Below are 27,914 nucleotides of genomic sequence, written 5' to 3' on the forward strand. Positions count from 1 at the left end.
AATGAAGAGGGACCAAATTTGGGCAATCCAGCCCAAAGACAACCAAGCCCGTCAACTCCTCAAACTTCTCATCATTATTGCTTATTTCTTACAATATTTACAAAATCAAATTTGTGCAGAGAAAAATTAATACATTATTTTTAAATTAAAAATAACACATTAGATCATATGTACAAAATCAAACAAAAAAATTAATACATTATTTTTTATTTAAAAATAACACATTAGATCATATTTATTAGAAATAATAAATTTATTCTCTCCTCTCTTATCCAATAGTGATTAAGCGAAGGTAGCAACAGTAATGTCTTTATTAAAAAATTCAATGGACTGAAGCAATAAACCCGCACAAGAAAATGCGTTTGACTAAAGTTTTAAACATATTTTTATCATTAATTTATTTTAAATTTTTATAAACTTAAATTATTTTTTAACTTTTGCTACAGTTATTATTAGGAGTGTCCATTAGATCAAATAAACTAACAAACTCGGTGATTTAAATCGATTTAAATGCAAAACAATCCAAATTAATATTTAACAGGTCCAATCTGATCTAAATTAATTAAACCTGACGTGGTTTAATTCGAATAACGGATTGATATTATGTCAACTCGTAGACCTGATGACATACCCAATTAACATGTTGATTTGCGATAACTTACAAAAAAAAAACACACTATCACATGCTGTGAATCTGTTTTTCTTTTTTTTTAATCAAAACTTGTTTTGAATTTGTGTAATTGTGTTGAAATTATGTGTCAAGAATTATTCAAATAAAAAAAGATGACATTTTTTTTTCTATTTTCATATACGTTTTTTGTTTTATGGTATTTAATTAGACAATTCGATAATTCAAACTGAACCAACTCATTTGTATTTGGATCAGATTAGTTTAAATTTTCAAATTTTTTTACACAAATCCAAACCGATCCATTTTGATTAGTTTAGATTATTTTTTTCACTCAAATTTAAACCAAATCGGCCTTTAGATATCCTGGTTATCATAAACTTTTCAAATATTGTTTTAGAAGTAAAAATACCTTTTCTAAAGAATAAATAAATTGAGCTTAATTAACTAGGTTATTTCTACCCTAATCGCTCAACCCAACAGGATGCCAATTTTTTAATTAGTTTAGATAAGTTGGCAGTTCACCAAATAAAATTTCCTAAGATTAGATCGAAATTTAAACGGGACTAGTTCATTTGTATAGTATCCAGAAGTTAATAGAAATGAGCCGAAAGAGTCACCAGTATAACACTGTATCATTAACTATCAAGTTTTTCATGAATTCCGTAAGTTTACTTAACTTTGTATTAAAAATAAAATTTAATTGTGTATTTAAATTAATTAATAGTATTTGAAAAGAATTAAAAAAAATAATTAATATAAATTTTTAAAAATACTTTCATTTAACAAGTAGATGCATCCCTTAAATCGTTAATTCTCTAGGCCAAAACTTAAAATGTCAATTTCGGGATACTGTCTGTATTGTAATAAAGAGTACAAGCAATCTGCTATGGCTATTGGCCTCTGGTGCTCAAATAATAGAAAAAAGAAACGTAAGAAAATGTTTTTAAAATCATTATTCTAACGTTGTAACAAAAGTTTCATTAGGCAAACAGTAAGATACCAATTTGTCTTTTCCATGCTTAAAAAACTTGCACTTTCTGGTTGGTATAGCTGTTGCTTTCCGGGTTGTGTTCTATATAATACATTTTCTTGCTGCTAAATTGTTTCTGTGAAGAGGGGTTTAAAAAAGTCGCTATGCGAAGAAACTGAATATCAAAATGAAAGAAGTGATTATTAAAGTACATAACTTATTGGTTATTGAATTTGGCCTTGAGTCATGCATTGATTTAACCGTCCCCATGCTATTTAAAATACGTCTACTCTTTTCTTTATGCGACAAGTTTACAAGAGTAGCGATAGAACAAAGCCAGAAAGTTTTCTAGCTGTCCTCTTCTGCCTCCCAAATATGCCTGCTGGAACTTGCTTATTTTTTGCCTTTCACTTAATTCTTCTACTTTTTATTTAAATATACCTTTTAATAAAAATAATTAAAATTAATTCTATGATATGTTTTAATTATATTTGTTAATTTTGAATCTAAAGGATCTAAATTCCTTTTTTGTTTATTGAGATTTTTTGTCTGAATTAAACGACTTAGATGGTGGGATCACAACTTGGAAACAATACCTAACTCAATTATTTTTGTGGGAAACAGATATTTTCGGCCCCGAAAGAGAATCTATATGGATAGAGATATGTGCGTGTACGAGAAGGATCATATATTTATTTCAGATGTAAGTCTTGTTTAATTTATTTTATTCTTTCCTTTTTATCAAAGTTATAGTTTATTAATTTAGTTGTTGAATTAAGAGTTTATGTTAAATAGGTTAAAAAATATTTTATATTTACTTTATTATAAGAAAGAGATTCATTTACTGTCAGACTAAGCTTTGGTCAATTTATTTTGTTTGACAATTTTTATATATTTAAAACTTACCAATTGTATGTTATTCCAATTCTCAAATGATATTCTGCTGATCAACTGATAGTCTTGTTTGCTATGACTGTTTCCAACTTATTGGTTATCGACTAACATCAATATTTTGTTTGTATGTGTTAAAAGGGGAATTGAATGAATGGTCAAGGTAAGTCTTCATATATTCACCTTCACCAAAATGAACTTGGTTTTCTCTGTTTTCTTTTGGTCTACCAAATATCTCTTCTTCAAAGTAGAGTTGCTAATAATTTTTGGGGAGGGACCAAATATTTTCAAAGTTGTTTTACTGAAAGTGAAATGGACAAATAAGCCAATCCAAAATGGTGGGTGTGTGAGGGAATAGTAGTCGCTATACAACATTGAAGGCTCATTCACAAACTGCATAGCCATATTTATCTTCATACAATTTGATGAACAAACCTATCCAATTTCATTGTTCCATTACTAATATCCTTATTCTAATAATCCCAAAAGCTTCCTAATTGTTTGTCGTTAATTGCAATTCTTCTCCAACAAGAAAAAATTAACACCGCAATTAGTTGAGAAGAATGTGGTGGTGACGCATAAGCACTCTTTCAAAGAACGTACAAGCAAGCAAACACAGCACATGTTGCCTGTCTTTCTTAGTTATGACTGTTGGGGTGCTAAGCCTATTTTCAATCACAAGCTTTGGTTTCTTCTTAATGGATAATGTAAAATATTAATGTCCACAACTCATTGTATATTGGAAACCAAGCAATATGAATTGGGAAAGGAAAAATTAAGATACCACACACATTCACATAGTTGTTATTCTTAAGAGGTGAGACCAACTTCAATATGTTTAGGATACTGATCTTGATCCTCACAAGTACTTTTCTAACATGTTTAGGGTTTAGGGTTGTGCCAAATCAAGAAATAGGAAATCAAAAGTAGACAAAACGAGCTTCGATATTCTTTGAAGAATATGCTATATAATGAGTTTCGTCTTTAGCGAAAATACCAACAAGCTTTTGCATATGATTTAACAAAGCATTCTGGGAAACTACGCACAAACCCCAATGGTAATGGTGACACCCAATAGTTTTGGAATGCCTTGCCTGCACTGATCTCCTTGATTGGTTCCTCTCAATCTATCTTTGGATTATACAACTTGCACCAGTTTGCTCCTGTTTTTACACCTAATACCAAATTGCCAAGTTTTTTACATGCTGCTTGTTCACATCCATGTCACCACTTAGCCTAGCTTAGCTACTTGTGTTCACTCTCCCACAATTATACATTCCCAAAGAGATCAAGATATTTCTATGGAATTTAATGACTTCAAGATATCAGTGTCACAAATTTTCTTTATAACTGTTTATTAACTCGCTCAACCTATTTTGTGTTAATATTGTTCATGTTAAACTCTAAATTTAAAATATAAATAAATCAACATAGTATATATAATAGTACAAATATCATTTTCAATCTTTACACCGATAAAAACTTTATATAATTTTGATATATATATATATATATATATATATATATATATATAAATAAATAAGGTATCAAATAATTTTAATCTACCTGTTGATTTTGAAATCAATATTTATAAAAATTTCTAAGTTAGTAAATTATTAATATAATTATATTTATACTAGCATAATTTGATTCTTCTCTTATTAATATATTTTTAAAATAAATAAAATTAATTAAATAAGTTTAAATTTTATTTATTTAGTTGCAAAAGAAGTAATTTAGGGATTTATTGAGACAAAACTAAAGTTGAAAGTGGTAATTTGCAAAAAAGGGTAAAGTATAAAGAATTTGAATCTCTGTCTCCTTTTTAAAATTTAAGAAAAAAATTCAAGTGAATCCTTATTATATAATTAACTTGCATATATATTTTATGAGTATTAATTTTTAAACAAAAGTGTTTTAAGTATTCTCTTTTTAAATAGAAGTGTTTTTAGAATTTAGTTTTATTTTTTTGTCATTTCAAATAATTTTTTATATATCAAACATTTATCATTTCATTAAATATTAAATTATATTTTAATTTTTTATCATTTAATTTTTAATTTTAAAATTTATTTATTTATTTAGATATTAGAATGCTTATTATTTTAGAATTTATTCCCATAAATTATATATAATAGTTGATATATAAAATTTAAATAGTAATAAAATTAAATTTTATTCACATAAAATGCTTTAGATTAAAATAAAATATTTGATGATAAATATGGCAAATATCTTTTAAATTGTTGTAATTTATTTAAAATAAATTCTTAAAATTTAAAAGTAATTAAATGTCAAGTATAAAAATAAAAATAATAAATAAAATAATAATAATTTTTCTCTCTGTGTGTATATATATATATAAGTTATTATTTTTAATTTTATAAAATTTGAACTCAATTTTTTTTAAATAAATTAGTCAAATTTAAAACTGCTTGATTAATAAAACTATTACATTTAAATAAATATTTAGTCAATTAATCTCAAATAACTCATAAATAACTTATCTCCTTTAAACTTATATTTGTACATGTTTAAGTCTTGTTATAAAACATAACAAATTTGGGTTATTATTGAACCTCTTCCTTAGCCTTTTATCTATATCAATCATAGTGCTCATTTTGTTTTTAAAGCAAATCCAATCCTTCTATATAAGAATTTATCGAATATAAGTAAGGGTAGCAAAATTTATATCTATTTAAATATAAATTTAAGTAACGTAAAGATATTGAAAATAAGAAAAAGACAATTGAATATATTTTCAAAAAAATTTGTAAGTTTTTTTTAAGATAATTTGATAAGTCTATATTTTAAAAAGTATTTATAACTTATTTTGATATACTTGACACTTATTTGATAGAGATTTAGCAATGATTTAGTTATAAATTGCTGCATATTAGCATGAGAAGATCACCAATAAATTGACGGAACATTTTGGTCACAATTAGAGAAAATATAATGAAAAACAAGGTTATGCTCAGCAATAACTACAACATTGCTTAAAACCCAACTTAAGGGCACTTTGAGGATTAACATAACCGTGTTTGATGTATGCATAGTCATGCTGCTCATGCGGTGATTCAAATCTAATGTATATTTAGGGTTTAAGAAATCCTATTTAAGCAACAACTTTGACACCTAAAAAATAACTTTTTGCTTAACTGACTTTTGACAATACTTAAAGTCATTTGGAAGTGAAGATCATTGGTGAAAACGCATAATACCTTTTCAGTGTCTGAGCAAGGGATCATAAGTGCTTTTTGAATACAAGAACTCCTTTTACCTCCCCTTTTCTGGGATTCTTCTAGTTTGCATTTCTATTTTGAATAGATATAGATTTCTTTACAATTGTTTTTTTTTTTTGTTTATTTCACTGAGTTGCTAAATCTATAGCTAAGTCTATTATGGACCCTTTGCACACTTTAGGTAATCTTTATGTTTAATGACAATTGCGATTTTCTTCATAGATTGGTTTTGTCCTAGCGTGTTTACATTTATATGTCTAGAATTGATCACTCTTTAGATTTCATAATTGATTGCATTGTAGGTGACCATATCATATGTAATTAATGTAACTATATGATAAAAACAAGGCAAAGAATTAATTGAACTAAACTTAGTTTTTCTCTTTTATACAGTTATTAAATTAACAAACTCATGATTTTTTTATTATCCCTCTCTTTTTGCCTTACATGACCATTGAGGGTAATAGTTTAGGAAAAAAATACTAATATTGCATGACTATAGAATGTTAATAGTTTTAGTATGAGTGATTGGTAGTCATAGAAAAATCAAAAGTGGATTTAAACTAAAAGTAAACATAAAAGGTGTGTGAATGTAAAATTAAAAACCCTAGATTCATCTCGAATAATTTTTTGGTTAAAAATTGAGCTACTTTCTTGATCTTTTAATTGCCTTCTTATTTAATTCGTTCATACTTTTTATTTTTCTCTTATTACGTATTATTTAGATTTAAAAAATTAAATTATAGTATTTTTATAATTGGAAATAATATCTTTATTAATATTTAATGGGTACACTTGCCAACGAATAATTTTTTGGTGCCATTGTCAAATATTGTTTCACAATATTTAGAAAATTCAACATTTAATTGATTTGAATATTCTTTTTATTTACTTAGTTCCTTAAGTTTAGTTTTTAATTTTCGCTTTGCATTTTATTATCGGTTTATTTCCTTTGTTATATGTTCACTAGTTCTAGGTCTTTTATAACTTGCATATTTGATCTGAAAATTAAAATGATTGTACATAGACGAAGGAAAGAGTTAAAAGAGCAAAGAATGATAGAGAAAAGGAGAACTTTGCAATATTATTTAACACCCACTACTGAGTGTGTTGCTAGAAGTATTGTGACTCCAAATATGGAGGCCAATAACTTTCAGTTGAAGCCGACTCTAATCAGTATGGTTCAGAACTCTATGTAGTTTGGAGGTTCACCCAATGAATTATCACAACCTCTATCTTAAGAAGTTCCTCCAGCTCACTAACACCATCAAGTACAATTGGGTTACTATTGATGTTATTAATATTTTTACTTTTCTTTCTCTATCATGAAAAAAGTGAATGCATGGTTCTCAACATTATCAACCAATTTTATCATAACATAGGATGATTTGACTCACCAATTTCTGAAAAAATACTTTTCCTCACCTTGTTTTGCTAAGCTCATTGCAGAAATATCCAAGTATAAGTAGTATGAGTTTGGATCCCTGTATGAGGCCTAAGAGCAGTTTAGAGAACTTTTAAGGAAGTGTCCACACCATGATTTTCCTGTCAAATGATAGCTGCAACTCTTTTACAATGTGATATTATTCTTTAATAGGTCCATGATTGATGCAACTTGTAGAAGGACTATTATGAAGAAAGGGCCAGATGAGGGGTATTCAGTGATAGATCATAGGTGAAGAAGCATAATACCTTTCCAAAATTTGAGCAAGGGATTGAGAATGTTTTTTAGAGACAAGAACTATAACACCCTTATTTTTATTATTTATTAATTTTTGTATTATATGTTAATTGTTTATATATGTTATTTGAAATTAGGAGAGTTTAAGTTATGTGAGCTACAAGATTTCTTGTTGTAGCGAGATATGTCTTGTTGTAGCAAGAGAGATCATCTAGAATCAGGCTCTCTCTCACTATAGCGAGGAAGTCTCATTGTCCCGAGAAGTGGATAAAGATGACTCAATAGCACTCTCGTTGTAGCTAAGATTCTCGCTGTTACTAGAATGACAAATAGTAAAGGAAAAATAATGTCTAATTTTTTATTTTTTTTTGGCTATAGTGAGAAAAGGACTTGTTGTAGAAAAAGACAACTCGCAGTAGCAAGAATGTTACGAGTTAAGGAGTATTTAAAGGATTTCAACTTAGAAAACTTGGATTACAATCCAAGTTTCGAGCTTCTCACTTCCTCTTTGTTTTCTCACTCCATTCCCTCAAAGAAACCTCCCCAAGACCTTTACTTTTCTTTGAATCCAAACTTGGAAGTTCACTTGATTGACTCTAAGTAAGTTTTTGGAGCTTAGTTCTCCAATCTTTGTTTGTTTTCTCTATTTCTTACTTTTTAAAATGCTCTCTTTTATAATATTTATGAGGAACTCAGTTCTTTAAGAAAGATCCTTTACAAATCCCTTTCTAAACTTTCATCTCAAGATAAAGAGAGTTCTATTTTCCATTACCGAGAAGATGATGTATCTTGTGCTCTTGGAAATATATTATTGTTTGTTCTTTGTTTGTAAACATGTATTTAAGTGAAACTATTGATGATTAAGTTACCTGATGAAATATGTAACACCTTAATTTAATTTCCAGATAATAAATTTCACAAAAATAGGAATAATAAGTTTTTCATTTAAATATAATTTTCCATCACAAAATTTCATCAAACATTTCAAAACAATAAGGGATTACAAGTTTATATTAATGATTGCTAAAAGACTAATTCAGTTACATAATAATTTCAAAATAAAATTTAAGCCTTATAGCAGTTCATCTATCTCTTCACTGAGTCCAATGTTGATCATCTTGGTCACTTGAAAAATAAATGTAAGGGTGAGTACTCTACACTATCTAACACACACATAACATAGAGACTCAACTTGCCCACCCACATGTATTCTAACATAATCTACTCAAGTACAGGCAATCACAGACAACACTTTCAAACATTTCATTTTAATTCATAGCTGATATACTCACGACACCAAAATATTTTACATACACATGTGCTCACTGCACGTAGCCACGCTCATTATGCCACTGTGATCACAGATTCACACCATGGATGGTCGCTGGTTACCCCTACATCATGAATACCACGTGTGCGGTCACAAGTCGCTCGACAAAGGTGTTGGTCAAAGGTCTAGTCCAGAGGAGAGTGTGTGACTTGTTGTGCACTCATGCTCACTATTGGTATCACCACCACTCTCTCTTTCCCAAGGTATTTCTATTGTCGCCATCTTTCATACTTCCAGTGTATCGCTGAACCATTCATAGTATATTCACAACCTTATTTGACATGCCTCATTCACGCGCATTTCAATTGCATACAACATTCATATTTGCACACGGCGCACAGGCCCACATTCATTCACAACACATGACACTTAAGCCCATATTCATACACACGACACGAAGGCCCATATTCAGTCATATTACACGGCACAGACGCTCACATTCACAACACAAGGTTCAATCATACAGTTTTTATCACAATTTTCCTTCAATCATTTTGTTCATCATACACAACAATTCTCAATGTCAATAATACTAGGTTCCACACAAGATTTCCACTATACCCTAATACAATCAAGTCATTTTCATCTAAACACACACCTTTCTACGTGCTATTTCAATCACAACTCTACAAGTAACAATATAAATGAATTTTCAAGCATAATGAGATAGGGTAGAGTCCCCTTTACCTCAAATCAAAGATCCAACACAATCTAATGGTAGAAAACATTTCCCACGCGAATTTCATCCTTAAAACACATGAAAAACTCCATGAGAAATCAAAGGAAATTTAGAAAATAGAGAAGAGGGACAGAAATCAAAACCCTAACCATGGAAACTCACCTCCAAAAGCTCTAAATGTGTTTCTAACCTTTAATCTTGCACCTAAACGGCTTTCGAGGCAATTTAATCGGTAAGAATGACTTACAAACAGTGAGAATAAAAAAAGAGATGAAGTGAGAGGAGTGAGAATGTGTTTCCCAAATCCTAGACCTTTCAAACACCTCTCTAGTCGCAACACTCTCACTGTAGCGAGACACTCTCGCTGCAACGACGCCTTTTGCCGGTACAGCAAAAATCTCAGAGGAAATTATACTTTGATTTCTGCAAAATCTTGCTATAGTGAGATCCTCTTGCTACAGCAAGACTACACCCAGAATTGCACTCTCGCTATAGCGAGAAGGCGATAGTTTCATGCCTTTCTCCCAAGGCCTTCTCTCTACAGCGAGAATATCTTGCACCAGACACTTAGCCAAATTTTCATCAATCAAACTAGCCATAGTCCAATATTCTCAGTACACACACACACACACACACACACACACATATATATATATATATATATATATATATATATATATATATACTCTTACAATCACATATTTATCCATACGCATCATACACATCATCATTTAATATTCATCACGCACTCAAGTGCAAATTCCAACATCCATTCACACACACACATATATATAACAATAATCAATATTACAAAAATTTGGGGCGTTACAAAATATATTTCCTTTGTTCTTGATGACTTGAGTTATATGTGGTATTGAATGTGTATGTTTTGGACTGAACTCAGAGGTGTTTGATCTTCAGTATAATTGATTGAGATATGATGTAAAAGTATATTTGAATAAAATAGAAAAAGAAAAGGATGAAAAATATGTGCCATGAAAGTGATAAATTTATGATATGAGAAGAAATGCAAAAGAGAGAAACTATAATGAAAAATATGAAAGAGTGCAATGATGATGAGAAAGGAAATATCATAAGGATAAGTATGGATAGTTTAGAGATACACTAGAGTGTAGAAGATGGAGGTGATTTTGGAAATCTTAGAGAAATGAGAGTTATAGATGTTTTCTTTTAAAATTTGCGCATAAATAATGAGAGTAAAAGCAACACAGGTCGCACGCTCATTTTTTGACCTAAATTCCTGACCATGCTTTTGCTAAATGGGGTCGGGTAAACACACGTTATATCTACATTACTGCGACTATCCAGCAATTATCTATACTAACGAAGACCTCAAAGGATCCTAGGAGCAACAACTATGAAATTATGAGATGTGTGATTATAAGTGAGTCATAACGGTTTGATTGGTGCGATTATAATACAGCTACTGTAACATACATCGACGGGTGTAATTATGATGCATGTCTTGTAATGCATTAATTAATATGGTTTTAACGCACGTATTATGACATATTGCTCAATGTGAGAATGTGTAAGTGAAATCATAATATTAATAAATGTTAAATTTATATAAGTTTGATTTGAATGTATTTGTCATTTCTGATTGACTAATGTGTTATTTATTTATATATATACCTTGAAATTATTATTTACTCATGTTTTGATGATGAGAAGATGGACTCATCCTTACTAAATATTTCAGGGAAGCAGGATGACTAGTTCCTAGAGAAGCATTAGATTAAAGGGTTGGTTTGAGGATGACGACTAAAATCGTCCTCAGCATTTTGGTGTGAAGATAACTGTTAATTAGGACTAAATTATTTTGATTTTTGTAAATGGTGTATATAAGTCCTAATGTATTTTGGTTATGTAATTATGAAACTCTTGTATATTAATGAAGTCGATATCTATATATATGTATCTTATTTCAATTTTAGCCTAAATTTATTTATTTCTCATTATTTTACTATTGGAATATTTTGTAAGCCCGAGTAACAAAGATGAAAGTTTTAAATTTTCTCAAATTTTTGCACAATGAATATAAGTAAATTTATTTATTTCTTCTTTTCAATATAAATTATTTTACAAATTCTTTAAATAAAATAAGGACGTTACAAGAACTCCTATCACCTCCTCCCTTCTAAGATTCTTTTAGTTTGAATTTTATTTTGAATGGATATAGATTTCTTTACAATTGTTTTCTTTGTTTATTATGAGTAGTTAAATTCATAGCTAAGGCTATTATGGACCCTTTGCATGCTTTATGTAATCTTTATGCTAAATAACAATTGCAATTTTCTTCATAGATTAGTTTTGCCCTAATGTGTTTACATTTATATGTTTGAAATTGAGCATTATTTAGATATCATAATTGATTGCATTGTAGGTGACTGTATCATAAGTAATTAATGTAACTATATGATAAAACGAGACAATGAATTAACTGGACTAAACTTAGTTATTCTCTTTTATTCAATTTTAAATTAACAAACCCATATAATATTTATGTTATCCCTCTCTTTTTGCCTTGCATGACCACTAGAGGTAATAGTTTAGAAAAAAAAAATGTTAATATTACATGACCAAGGAAGTATTAGTATGAGTGATTGGTGGTCATAGGAAAATCAAAATTGGATTTAAACTAAACGTAAACATAAAAGGTATGTGACGTGAAACCAAAAATCATAGATTATTCTTGTTTTCTTGTTAAAAGTCGTGTTACTTTTTTTTTAATCTTTTAATTACCTTGTTTAATTCTTTCATACTTTTATTATATTTTATTACGCACTATTTATATTTAAGCAATTAAATCACGATATCTCATCGCTCAAGTATTCTTGCATAAGTCCTTTTAAGTTCATATAAAATTCAAATATTCTTTTATGCACGGCCTCTTAAAGCAAATAAACAATCTTCAAGTATAATCCCCTAGTCTCTTTCAAGTTAACACACTTTTTGTATAAAAAAGTAAAATTCATACATAGGAAGAAAGTGAAATAAATATTTTGTGTTTTTGTATAATGTTGTTACACTATTTTTCTTTTCGGATAGAGGTGTCTTCTATCACGACCCTTTTTTATAAAAGATCAATGACATTCAGAACTACTGTTCCCAATTTAACTTCATTTATGAGATAATACATGTATATTATATATAATATAATTTTTAAAGGAAAATTTAATTTTAACATCCAAATCAATAGAATAATAAAGTTCCAAAGACATTTTTACATAACACAAGGATGATATAAGTGTATATACATAATTATAACAATTCCAAATGGAGTTAAAAATACAAAGTCTTTGCATAATAATTACATCAAAATATTAAATCTGTAGTCAAGTAACTTAAGTCCATACTAAAATCTAGACTATTAAAACTAATCTACATATCTCAAAAGTCTTCATCCCGAACTACTCCTTAATCGGACTCTCTAGCATGGAAAGTGGACACTCCACTTGTCACTTCTGCTCACATACTACCGTATGATCATCATAACATACACACGACAACACAAACAAGTGTAAAGGTGAGCTTACGAAACATAGTCATAATCATTATATTGCAAACATAAATATTTAAACAACTCATTATTTAGCAATTTCCCTAACATTTTACTCAACAAAACAACCCTTTTCATTAACTCACTAAATACCAACAACTACGACTATAACAACAAGAACAACAATATCAACCTCAATAATAGCAACAATAACATCAATACAATCTATCACAATAATTATAACAACAATTTGGCTCCATTTAACATCACACCGTTAGTGAATTCAGGATGAACTTACCATTTGGCACATTTGCCTACCACTCAGCCCATGGGCCTACCACTCAACATATTTGCCTAACACTCAATATATTGGCCTACCACTTTTCCATATGATTTCAACACTATCACATAATAAATATTAAAACACCTCATTCATAATATTCATCAGTTGATCTCAATGTAATATACAATCATTTTTGACAATTTTCTCAACTTAATAAATACTATACCCCAGAATGAAACAACATAAGACTCCATCATAACCACATCAGGCTCGTCACACAGATCAACAACAATCAAATCGCTCAACCATGTTTACTCTGGGTTCTACCCTAAGGTTTTGCTCATACATCAACTTGTCCTTAACCAAAACGACATCTTTATATATGTATTTACACATTTCAATATTAGTTGGATATATAAAGTCAACTAGGGTAAGCTCTCCTTACCTGGAATGAATTTCTTCAACTTAACTCCTAGTAAGTTCCAAAGGGATAGATCAAGCGTTTGGGTGCAGAGTATGGTTCAAACGGCTCAGATCTACTCAGAACAACATGATATAAGTCATTTGAGAAAGAGAAAGCAAGAAACAAGAATAAAGATAGAGAACTGAGCTCCAGAAACTCACCTAGATCATGATAATGACGATCTCACTTTGGTCGAAAAAGAATTTGGCCTCAAGAAGGTTTTCTCTAAGAAGAGGAAATGAGAAAATAGAGAGAAAATGATAGAGGAAAGCTATTTGGTGAGAAAATGAATGTTTCTAGTGTTGAGATTCCTTAAATACCCCTCCAGCCCGCGTGCTCTCGCCTGGGCGAGAAAATTAGACACTGGAACCTCCCAAATTTCTGCTATTCTCGCTTGAGCAAGAAACACCTCGCTTGAACAAGCAACATTCTCGCCTGAGCGAGATCGGGTCTAGAGAGCCACCTAGTTTTACTGCTACTCCTTACCTGAGCGAACTTCTCTCACTTGAGCGAGGTCGCTTTTCGCCTAAGTGAGAGGACAGTTGGAGAGATCTTATCTTGTCTCGCTTGAGCGAGACTGATTTAGCTTGACCGAGAACACTCCAGAATGTTCCATTCTACACGACTCAATCTTGCTTGAGCGAGAACTACCTCACTTGAGCGAGACACTCAGCATCCCAAACTCTCAATTCTTCCTAAAATGAAACGACACAAGTTCTTGGCTATAATTCTTAAGTTATCACACGCACAACATACTTAAAACTCAATCCCTGACCTGCACAGCTAACTATTTTCAACAACACCATCCCACATCACTATGAATAAATTGCTACCTATCCGTAATTATACAACTCTTTCTTATTCCAAGCATACACATTACCATTGAAAAGGAGTAATACTTTTATAAAATGTTTGATATCCAATTAAAACCCTCACTACTAGTCTTACTCAACGATCAACCAAATAGTACTGTAACTCACAACTTCCATCTAGCAACTAGACAACTTAACCGTTTACATTTTAACATATGGAATTTTATACAGTCCAAATATATATAACATAGCTTAATAAGAATAATTCATTTATAAAATCCTGGCCTGACACCTTCAGTTCATAGTAAACTTATTCAAAGTTTGCAAAAGACACTATCATATGTCTATTAAACTTATCAATTTTTTTGTCAAAAAGTTTTCTAATAGGTGTAAAGATTTTTTTTGAGTTTGGAACACTTTCTCTCATTTACTTTTTTGTATTTTTGTCATTTTGGTATAATGTAGAGAAAATAAGCTTTTGTCTTTTATAAATAAATACAATAATATTGTTCTTCTCAATAAAGGTTATGCATGCATGGTCAACTATTCATATTTTAGTGCATCCCTTATATTTAAAAAGTTTTAAGTTTTGTATTAGTAGTTTTTGTTTTTTTTCTCTAGAGTAGATAGGGATGCTTGCTTCTAAATCAAGCTTTGCATTAGATGATCTTGTGAATCTATCTTATCATCTAAATTGTCTTTTAAAACATCTTACTTCACATGTGATTTCACAGACAATGTGATCTTTACTGATTGATTAGTTGTATTGTCTTATAAACACTTCTATAACACTTAAGCAAACAATTTAGTAATATCGATAATTTCATCTTAAATAAAAAAATTCATTTATCAAAACTTATGTTAAAAATTATTTTAAAGATAAAAAATAAAAATGAAATTTATGTTAACAAACAAATTTTATTTTATTTTTACTTAAAAAACTATTTTTAAAAACTGAAAACAAATAAATTCTTAGACTTTGTCTCTTAAAAATTTTACTTTAATATTAAGTATTTTCTTTTTTAATATTTAAATATAGAATACATAATAAGGATAATTTTAGAGGGAATATAGCTTAAAAATTTAATCAATAAAAAAAGTTGTTTCAGATATGAAAAATATATAAACAATATTCCTTGCAAAAGCAAGTGGAATTTATCTCTTGCAATAAAGACCATACTTAAATAATAAAATATACTAAAGTAACACTTCAATATTTTATAAACATAACAAAAATGGTAATTAAGATTTTGTCATAGGTTACACTAGAAACGGAATGGTTAAAAATAGTTAAATATTAGAAGAAAAAAATTATATACAACTGGCAAACATATAATAAACCTAAAAAGAACTGCAAAATTAATTCTTTGTGCAAACCATTCTTAACCATCTTTAAAATCTTCAACTCGTTTTAGAAGTTTGTGACATGTCTAATATTGTAAAAGAAAACTTATGAAGAGTTAAAATAACTGAGACCTTTGGAACAATTTTCAACATCATTTGTAATCTTTAACTAATTATATAAAAATCCAAAGTCTAGTCAATATGTCTATTTTGTGGAAATTATAGACCTTCTATACTGAAAAGGATCGAAGGTAGATATATATATATATATATATATATATATATATATATAGTCAGCAACTTAATTATAAGCAGGAATCTATCTCAATCACTCAACTCAACACCTATTTTCCGCATCAATTTTTTTCCAAAATGTAGTGCTGTAATTTTGGAGGAAGCAAGAGAGAATGCATAAAAATGTGTTAAATGAATTTTATTTTTAAATCTTCTTTAATGAAAATAATTAATTGATATTTTTATAAACTGTATAAATATTATTCCTAAAATATTTTTAAAATAAAAAATAAAAATATATTATATTGTTATTTTTAAATTTTAAAAGAGTAAATATTTTAAATTTTTTTTTAAATATTCTATTATGTTAAATTAAATTAAATTACAAAATAAGACTTTTTAAATTAAAAAAATTATTAAAAAAATAAATTTAAAATAGGTTAAATGTTCAATGTGAGAAGAGACATATGAAGATAATGATATTTGTTTAACGTATATTACTTAATGCAATTCTACTGCGAAAGAATTTGACCAAACACAAATTGATGATTCCTTTTCAAAAGCTTATGGGCTGTGTAATATTTAAGATGAGAAAATATTGCATTTTTTTGTGCACTTCAATATCTTCATGAGACTGTGATACATGATGATAACAATTTATATTTACCTAAAAATTTATAATTACTAAACATATGTAAAATTCAATGTGGAAAAGAGTAATGGAAGAGAGTAGTAATGTATAATTTACAATAATATAAACAATTTGACTTCAATGAAATAACATTATTTTCAATAACAGTATATTAAATACTAATAAAATATTTGATTCTATTAAATATCGTTCTTGGAAGTGGTTTACAGCACAACCTTTAGGAAGATCAGTTATGTATGTAAATTGTATTAATAATCCTTGATATGTATTGTTAAATTTTGGTAGAGTTGTAACAAGTTGAGTACCTCTTGTACTCTTAACTTGTCTTTAACAAAATATTTATGCTTAACAAAAAAAAGAGTAAAACAAGACATGCATAACAAAAAGAAAAAAAATTATAAAATAATTTCATTTAAAATTACTTCCAAATTTACTCTTATTTTAAAATAATAACTCATATTAATTTTATATTTAGTATTAGATATATTGATTGTACCCGGAAATCAATCCGCGGTCGTTTGTGATAGGAATACGCTGTTTGTGATCATTAATGGAGTGATTGAAGAGGCGAAAAGGAAGAGAATGCCACATTTAATTTCGAAAAATCATATAATTTGCTAAGTATTTAGTATTTTCTCATTTGCATGATAAAAAGATTTTGAAAAGGAATGTGTTTCAACGAAAAAAAGGCATACGTTTATTCTATTTTTAATATTATTTATTAATTAAAATAAGATAACATAATTATATTTAAAGTAAATTACATTCTTCCTAAAAGATGTATATATTACATTACCCTCCTCTCTATTTTGAAATTATATAACTCACTTTACTAAAAATTTAAAATAGATCGCCATTTAATTTATTTTAAGCTTTTTTAAATAACTTCTAAACACGTGTTTGTCATTTTTATTATCTAAATACTCTTTTAAATAAATTTTATACTTTCTTTATCAATATTTTAACAAGTTCGTTGACTTCAATGTAATTTTCATGAGACAGTAAGCACTTATCTTTTTTATCGAATAAAAAAAAAAAACTAAAATAATTTATATTTTTAATAAAAAATGTATAAGTTATAAATAATTTACAACTTAAAAACATTAAAAAAACATAAATAATTTACAACTTTAACATATTAAGAAACATTAGATTTTTTTTAGAAATTAAAGCATACTAACATAAATTTTTGTACCAAATTTCAGTTATATTTTATATATAGAAACTTTAATATATATATATATATACATATATATATATATAGTATATTCATATATTAATAAAAGAAATTAAAAAATATTAACATTGAATTATTAACATATAAAAATAAATAAAATTTATATCACATTAAAATATATATATATATATATATATATATATATATAATGAACAATAATTTTTTAATGAAATTAACATTATTTTAAAATAACTTATTTAAAACACTTTTGTAAGTTAAGAGATAAAAAAAAAAAAAAAAAAGACTAGTGGAACAAATCATAGCAAAGTTCACATTATCTTTTAACATTAGGTTGTCAAATTTTGATACTTTATACCATTTAATATTTTCTTATAAAATATGAGATTGATCAATCCAATCATATTATGTAACATCTTTATTTATTTAATACAATAAAGAAAATAATTTTGGAGTTAAAAAAGAAAAATTAAATTAAATTTGTTTGTAAGTCAAATATAACGTGCAAAAATATAAAACTTTTATTTAATTTAATCATGCTTATGAAAATTTAAATGATAAAGCAATGGAAAATAAATAAAGGTAAGTGGAAAGTTGAAACATCATTAATGTATATTGTTCTTATCACATTATAAGACTTTAATATTTACAAAATATAACTTTTAAATACATTAAGACTTATCTATATCATTTACAAAATATAAAATATGATAAGTTCTAATGAACAGTCTATCCACCAAAAGACTAAAAATGATACTAGTTGTTCCCATGCCATTTCTCTATCTCTGCAAGGTCTTCGAAATCAAGATCCTCATCTAATTTGAGATAGAGATCTTTGGAGTCTCCATCAACCTCCACAACCGGGACCTACTCAAAGGGGACTTGAGCTAGTCTTCTAAGAATGTCATGATCATGATACGTGTACAGGTAGGTCGCAGTCGCTGGAGTCATAACAGTACCTCTATAAATATAGATACATAAAGTATAGTGGATTCTATTGTTCACAAGAAAATCTAAAGGTATGCTATAATATAATTACATTTCCAAAATAATAATATGGCTATGTATATCATCACAGTGTATAACCAACTTAAAATAACATGATCTTTGATATTCATTAAATACATAGTTTAACTTACACTACATCGAACTATCTATCAATCTAATCCTCTCTTGGCTGTCATCCTGGTTCCTGAAAAGTTTTGTAAGGATGTGTCTCTCTTCTAATTACCAAACATGTATTTGTTCGGAAGGCAAGTGTACCCATCAAGAAGTAATAAAAGGTTCTTAAATTAAGTTCTCGGAATATATCGTCCCACAAGGATTGATTTTCAATTATTAAGAATTTCCTAATTCAATTATTTAAGCTTCAAAGATACGAGATTTATTAAAACAAGAATTTATAAAATCAATTATGGAACTAAGAGTAAGGAATACAATGCACGTCTTGGTTAAACTTATTGGAGAGGAACCTAAGGCGTATGAGTTTTCTCATTTAATCCTTTATGTTATTTTTCTGTTTAACTTTAAATTTGATTTCCTAGTGATTACCAATCATTTATCCGAATAATATTAATGCCCAACGGTTATGTAACATTAATATTCTTTTCTCTAAATTAACATCCTCAATAGTCATGCAAGACATCAATTAAAGAAAGTATCACGCACCTATGAACTTGTTAATTTAATAATGATTAGAAGGGGAATATTGGTTTGGTCTACCTAATTCCTTGTCGTTTTACCCTATAAATCTATTAATTAATCGTGGTACGGTCGCTTGACGATATAATTAATTTAGGATTAAGAAAGAAGCGCAATAAGGTAAAATCTAATCACGAACAGAAATCAAACTTAGATTTAAATATCAAAATCCCATAAATTCATAAACGATAGTTTGCATAGACCTAACTATGAATTTAGTTACTCATTTTAAAAGAAAGAGTTAAAACAACCATAAACACATCCATAATGAAAAGAAATAGCAAATTAAAATATGAGATAATTTCCTGGTCTTCAAGTACGGTCGCTCGAAGCTTCAGTTCCTGCCAAGAATATGCCAAGGATCCCGTGCAAGAGAGACCAAAATGATAAATATCTCAAAAAACTAAGATTGGATGTAAAATGATGTCAAAAGAAAGTCCCTTGGTGATGCCTCTGGTCCCCCTTTTTATAGGGTTTGAGACTCCTTTAAACTTCCCAAGATTAGGTTTCCTGCAAACGAGCACGACCACTTACACGGTCGTGCATGACCTTGAAGTACCCCTATGCTTGTTAAAAGGGATTGGGTTTTCTCACTGCTGCGAAGCTCTAATCTTCATTAATTTGGGCCTAAAATACACCAAAAATCCACTTTCAACTTTCTCGTACCAAATTGCGCAGTCAGTAAATAAATTTGTATAAAATCTAAATAAAATAAAGGTCAAATATAAATATATGGGCTGTAAAACAGGGTCAAATTACAGACTTATCAATTCCTCCATACTTATCTGTTTGTTTGTCTCAAGCAAAGTGCTAGTTAAGAGAATAACATAATAAGTTTAAACATAACACCACACAAGGAACCCGAGATAAAGGAGATAAAAAGAGTAATAAGAATAATATCACTGAGCATAAACAATCAAAGGATTCTCATGAGAATCTTATATTTCCATACTTTTCACTCACATATCAAACTAAGGTGCCCTACTTTTCTCTCTCACTAAGGGACAAAATGATACATCACTCAGTTCTCCTAAAGAAAAGTGTACTACCATAGCTTGACTATAAACTAACTCTCTACTAAATAAATTAAATGCAAGTAAAAATCATGAGGTCTTTTTTAGGTCATAATGTGGCCAAGAGGTTATAATAATTGAGGTGAGATAAATGAAAGGAAAGTGATATATAAAGGGGTAATAAATTATAAAATTATAAACATCCCTTAAGTTTACAAATGAAGCTCTTGGAGTAATTTTATATTTTTGTATATAAACAATATCTTTACTCCACTCTCCTTTCAATCATATATAACCCTTTTTCTTTTCTTTTTTCTATTTTTCTTACTTTCTTTCTTTCTTTCTTTCTGTACATGAGAGATATAAAGGAGAATTTATCAAACAATTCAACAACTCAATTACTCCATTCATAAACTCAAGGTCATCAAAATATTTTATAAATTTAATGCAATGAACCAAGAAAATCAATAAAGCTCAAAGTGGACAACTAGTTGCATCTCAAACATGCTGAAGGCCAAGAATAAAAATCCTATTATGCCTCAATCACATTAAAAACATGCAGTAGCCAAGAACTGAAAACTTGAAATACAACTTGAAAGAATTGAAAACTTAAAATACAACTTCCTCATCATCTAGCCTCAGTGTGAGCTTCCCTTCTTGTATGTCTATGATGGCCCTTGCAGTGGCCAAGAACGGTCTCCCTAGTATGATGAGGACATCATTATCTTTCTCCATGTTAAGCACCACAAAGTTAGCCAAAAATATAAACTCCCCAACTTTTACAAGTACATTCTCCATTATGCCTTTGGGGTATGTGATTGACCTATCTTTCGGCTGAACTGACATAGAGGTCGGCTTAGATTTATGCATTCCAAGCTTTCTAAAAACAGAATAAGGCATAAGATTAATACTTGCTCCTAAATTACATAAAGCCTTATCAATATGAGTTTTTCTAATAATGCAAGGAATAGTAAAACTCCCTGGGTCCTTATGCTTATGTGGAAGCTTTCTAAGGATTATAGCTGAGCACTCCTGGGTGAGCTTCACAGTTTCATGTGCTCTCAACTTTCTCTTATTGGTCAAAATCTCCTTTAAAAATTTAGCATATTTCAGCATTTTAAAGATAACATTAATGAAAGGCATATTGATGTGCACTTTGCCCAATAGGTCTAAGAACTTGTGAAACTCTTCATCATAAGGAGGGTGACCTTGCAGCCGCTGTGGAAAAAGTATTTTAGGCTCATAGGACCTTGGTTGAACAATAGGCTCTTCCTTCTGATCTTTTTTAGGCCATGTTGTGATCATTGTCTTGGGTGTGCTTGTATAAGCACGATCGTTCTTTTATTATCATGGGCATGCTTCTCAGCAACCATGGGCATGCATGTGCTTCTATTATGCTATTCTTGTAATTTCTTTCCACTTCTAAGAGTGATGGCATTGCATTGCTCCCTTAAATTAGGTTTAGGCTGAGATGGCAGTGTTCCCATCACTTTTTGACTCAGAAAGTTCGTAATTTGCTCTAATTATACACTCATCTTAGAAGAGTTGGCTTGTATTTCATATTTGACCTCTGCGAACTTCTTATCAGTTCTCTCAATATGTTGGTCCAATTTGGATTCAAGCTCTGTCATCCTTTTATCATAGTAATGCACATATTGCATCATCTATTCTTGAAAGTTGGACTGATATTTAGGGGCTTCTTTCCCTTCTGGTCTTGCTCCTTGATTTTGCATATGGGGAGGGCGATAAACACTTGAATTTTGATTTCCAAAACCATTCCCCCAAGAGTTAGAAGGATTACTCCTCCACCCCGAGTTGTGATTGCCCATGAAATTTGCCTCTTCTTGCTTAAATTCTGGACTTGCAGGAGCTCTTACAGGTTTGACTTGAGCCTTCATTAAAGATTCTAGTTGTTTTGCAAAGGCTACCATTTGGTTCATTAGTAGGCTGCTGCTTTTTGCTTGGTAGACCGGGGTGGTCTCTTTCCTCTTGATGTCATAAAAGTCAGCGGTATGCCACTGGAAGCTAGCAGATTTCATCTCATCTATTAACTTGTATGCATCATCTAGATCTTTTCTTATGAGGGACCTTCCTGGTGCGGCATCGATTGTAGCCCTAGTAGTGATTGATAGGCCACTGTAAAAGATTTGTACCTATCTCTACGTCGGAAAATCATGATGAGGACACCTCCTCAAAAGCTCTCCAAACTGCTCCCATGCGTCCAACAAGGATTCTGCATCATATTGTTGGAAGCAACATATCTCCTTCATAATTTTTGAGAACCTTGATGGAGGAAAGTATTTTCCCAAGAATTGTTGAGTTAGGTCCTCCCAAGTTGTGGTCAAGTTGGCTGGGTGTGAGGTGAATCAAGCATTCACCTTTTCAGATACCAAGAATGAGAAAAGACGGAGTCAAATGGCATCATTGGAGACTCCATTGTATTTTATGGTATCCGTCAATCGAAAGAACTCTGTCAGATAGAGATTAGAATCTTCGTTAGGCATGCCTCCAAACTCGATGGAGTTCTATACCATAGTTATCAATGCTAGTTTAAGTTCAAAATTGTTGGCCTCCACATTAAGGGTCGCGTTGCTTCCAGGAGTGCCTCTGCAGTAGGTGTCATGTAATCTTGAATTGATCTTCCCTCTGCCATTCTTTTCTTTGTCTACGCGTTGTTCTCTTAGTCTCAAGATCAAATAAATAAACTGTAAAGCACTTATAACAAGTGAGCATACATTAAAAGAAATAAAAAAAATAAAATAAAAAAACTAAAAAAATTAAAAATAAACAAAACAATAATTAAAATAAATCAAAACACAAATTGCACAAATCAATTAAATTCAAAATTTTCTTAATATTAAAAAAGAAATCCCCGACAACGACGCGAAAAACTTATTTGGAGGGCAAGTGTACCCATCGATAAGTAATAAAGGGTTCTTAAATCAAGTTCCCGGAATATATCATCCCACAAGGATTAATTTTCAATTACTAAGAATTTTCTAATTCAATTGTTTAAGCTTCAATGATACGAGATTAATTAAAACAAGAATTTATAAAATCAATTATGGAACTAAGAGCAAGGAATACAATGCATGTCTTGGTTAAACTTATCGGAGAGGAACCTAGGACGTATGTGTTTTCTCATTTAATCTTTTATGTTATTTTTCTGTTTAACTCTAAATTTGATTTTCTAGTGATTACCAATCATTCATCCGAATAATATTAATGCTCAACGATCATGCAACATTAATATTCTTTTCTCTAAATTAACATCCCCAATGGTCATGCAAGACATCAATTAAAGAAAGTATCATGCATCTATGAACTTGTTAATTTAATAAGGATTAAAAGGAGAATATTGGTTTGGTCTACTTAATTCCTTATCTTGTTTTACCCTATAGATCTATTAATTAACTAAGGTACAATCACCTAACGATATAATTAATTTAGGATTAAGAAAGAAGCGCAATAGGGTAAACTCTAATCACAAGTAGAAATCAAACTTAGATTTAAATATTAAAATCCTATAAATTCATAAACGATAGTTTTCATATCCCTAGCTATGGACTTAGTTACTCATGTTAAAAGAAAGAGTTAAAACAATCATAAACACATCCATAATGAAGAGAAATAACAAACTAGAATATGAGATGAATTTTCAGTCTTCAAGTACGGTCGCTTGAAGCTCCAGTTCCTGCCAAGAATATGCCAAGGATCCCGTGCAAGAGAGACCAAAATGATAGATATCTCAAAAAACTAAGATTGGATGTAAAATGGTGTCAAAAGAAAGTCCCCTGGCGATGCCTCTGTCCCCTTTTTATAGGGTTTGAGACTCCTTTAAGCTTCTCAAGATTGGGTTTCCCGCAAACGAGCACATTCGTGCATGGCCTTGAAGTACCCCGTGCTTGTTAAAAAGGATTGGGCGTGCTTACTGCTGCGAAGCTCTAATCTTAATCAATTTGGGCCTAAAATGCACAAAAAATCCACTTTCGACTTCCTTATACCAAACTGCGCAATTAATATATAAATTTGTAAAATTCAAATAAAATAAAGGTCAAATATAAATATATGTGCTGTAAAATAGGGGCAAATTACAGACTTATCAATATTCATAACAAATCAATTAACTCAAACAAGGACAATACATTAATCCATCACATATTGCAATTCATGTTCATATGCATACAACAATTATCAATCATTCAATTTATCACATTTTCTTCCTATTAATACTTGGAGTTCTTATTTCACAATTTTATTGCCCATGAGATTTCTTGAGATCTTGCTTAGCATAGATAGCTGTTGGATAGCTACAGCTACATGAATATCACGTGTGCCGACCCGACCCCTTTTAGTAAAAGCATGGTTAGGAATTTAGGTCAAGAAATAAGTGAAAGACCTATGGTGCTCTTACTCTCAATTGTTGTGCGTAATAAAAGAACAACATCCATCATCCTTATTTCCCCAACACTTGTCCTTATCATTTTCCTTCTTCATTCTATTTCTCTTTTCTTATTTCTCATCAAAATCTGACTTGACATTTCCATATTAATATTTTGTTCATAATTTCCTCTCTCTATTTTATGAAGTTCATTAACTATACCATATATTAATCAATCATTGCCAGGAGTTGGTCACCTCTGGACTTATTCCACAACATATATACATATATGCTCAAAATAGATATCATTTAGATCATCAAAACACAAAGAAACATATTTCAATCCAACATATAATCACAATCATACATCACACCACAACATTTTCATGAGTACAAACATATCATGTTTTTAGCAATGAGACAAAGCTCTCCTTACCTTGAAATGAAAGTTTAGAAAAAGATTTGTAAAGAATTTTGCTTAAAAAGCTGAGTTCTTCCTATATATTATAAGAGATCCTTTTTAGAGGTGAGAAACAAGAAATATTAAGGAAATGGAGAACCAAGCTTCAAGAGCTTACCAATAGGAAGAAGAATGAACTTCTAAACTTGGATCGAAAAAAGAGTATAGTTTATCAAGGATTTTCTTAGAGAAAGGAAAAGAGAAGTAAGAGGAAACTGAGAATTGTTCATAACTTGGATTATAATTCAAGTTTCCTAACTTGAAAATCCTTATTCACTTCTCGCTACAACGAGACTTCCTTGCTACATCGTGAGGACTAATTCGAAGAGCTTGATTTTGGATGATCTCTCGTTACAGTAAGACATATCTTGTAACAGCAAGACATATCTCACTACAGTGAGAAATCTTACAACTCACACATTTCAAACTCTCCTAATATCCAACAAACTGCATTAACAACGCACATACAATACAAAAATAATAAATAAAAAAATAGAAGTGTTACATATTCAATAAAAAATTATTAAGTGATATAAATATTTAAATTTGACACAGTATTAACTAATCAATACAGTCGGTTAATAATCTTATATTATTTTTATGATTGTACATATCAAAATTAATATAATTTAAGCTTTTATAAGTATATTATTTAAAGTTTCGTATTTACTTATATTTAAAAAATATTATATATTACAGTAAAATAATCAGATGAAATATTTTACTAATTTTATTTTTTATAAAATTTTATAAATTTAATTCAGTTATAAAAACATATAAATTGATATTGTATTAATTTATTTTAACAGATAATATATATAAATGTAGGCTCGTATTTACGCAGCTCAATTCCATTACTTATCTAGTAGGCTGCACCTTCTCACCTTCACTCTCAAATTAAATCACACCCATTTGTCTCCAATAAATTTGACTAATTTAATCAACTTATCAACTTTTATAGCTATTAAATTTAATTAATTTAATTGTTAAATTATATTTATAATATATATTCAATTTAAAAAATTAAATTTTATAAGTATATCATCTTATAAATAATATTTTCTTATAAAAAATATATGCTAAATAAAATTTTATATAATTTGTAAATTATATATAGAAAGAGAGAGACGTGGGAATTCAAAGAACACGTGGAGATAGACCGTCAACGTAATGGGAAAGTCTCTCGCGGACAAGTGGCATAGCAACTTGAGGAATATACCAAAATAATTCTCACGTACATATGTACATATCTATCAATTAGTTTACAATTGGGATTTTTATAAGAATGGTGTGTTTGAGTGATATATTCAAATTTATTTATTTTTAATGATCGTGATTTTTTAAAATTCAATTGTAGTTAAAGTCATTTATAAATATTTAGAAATTTTATATAAAATAATCTCAATTCATTATAAAAATAAATTTTTTGTATTAATAAATTATTTAATATTTTTTTAAATATTTCTTATGTAATTGTATATTGGTCGTATTTACTTTGCATAATTTCTGCAAATTTTGTTTAAACAATATTTTCTTTGATTAAGTGAAAAGTACAAAAAAAAATGGTTAAATGGACAAATATCTTTTAAGTGACCATTAATTTGCTTAACTCACACAAAATATTTTAATATTTGTTTAAGTAATAAAATTTGACTTAAGCTAAGATTGTGTATTATATTTTTGTTTATGTCAAATTATTATAACTTAAACAAAATTGACTTAGTTTAAAGCTAAGAATAATGGCTTAAACGAATATTATAACTTAAGCAAAAATTATAGAAAATAATTTTTTTTGCATTTTTTAGCATTCAACCACATCTTTTAAGTCATTATCCTTATTGCAATCTAGTCAAATTATTCGTTTTTAAGAGAATTGAGATGAATATATGATGTTTACAAATTTAATTAGTTCCATTAATAAAGATCAGAATTTAAAGTATGATATTTAGATTGTTAAATTTGAGAAACATGTTTGAATGTTATTTAGAAGAGAAAAAAAAAGGAGAAATTGAGGTAGGATAAGAAGGAACTAAACAAAACTTTTACAACACTATTCCAAATAAAAATTATTTGATTCGATCTTTTATCTTTTATATTTCTTTCAAATTTTTATCGCTTAAATTTCAACAACAACGACTATATTAGTTAAACTAATTGTTAGAAAAATAAAAGAAATGTTTAAACTATTTTTAGAAACAAAAATGAAAGAGAGTAAATTTGAAATAATAGAATTGAGTTTTACGTAAATGAAAAAAAATTAATTTTATAACAGTAGAATATATTTACTTTTAAAATAATTTATTTTAAATATATAATACTTAAAAATTATATCCTACATAATCTATTAAAAATTAAATTATAAATATTATAACAAATTATTTTTATAATTTATTTATAAATCGTATAATATATTAATTTGTAAGAGT

At 28.9% G+C, this 27,914-nt stretch overlaps 1 non-coding gene and 1 pseudogene across 1 annotated transcript; one reads left to right on the forward strand and one right to left on the reverse strand.

Moving 5' to 3' along the window:
- LOC113859475 overlaps nucleotides 1–21,952 on the reverse strand; it is a 31,883-nt pseudogene extending 9,931 nt beyond the window's left edge.
- An 864-nt stretch (nucleotides 21,953–22,816) lies between these two features.
- Nucleotides 22,817–22,923, forward strand: LOC113860274. Its single transcript, XR_003503729.1, has one exon. It is a non-coding gene; the product is annotated as a small nucleolar RNA R71 (small nucleolar RNA).
- Nucleotides 22,924–27,914: the final 4,991 nt, after the last annotated feature.

Source organism: Abrus precatorius, unplaced genomic scaffold (genome assembly GCF_003935025.1).
Source record: "Abrus precatorius isolate BTA unplaced genomic scaffold, Abrus_2018 Scaffold2, whole genome shotgun sequence".
Lineage (NCBI taxonomy): Eukaryota > Viridiplantae > Streptophyta > Magnoliopsida > Fabales > Fabaceae > Abrus > Abrus precatorius.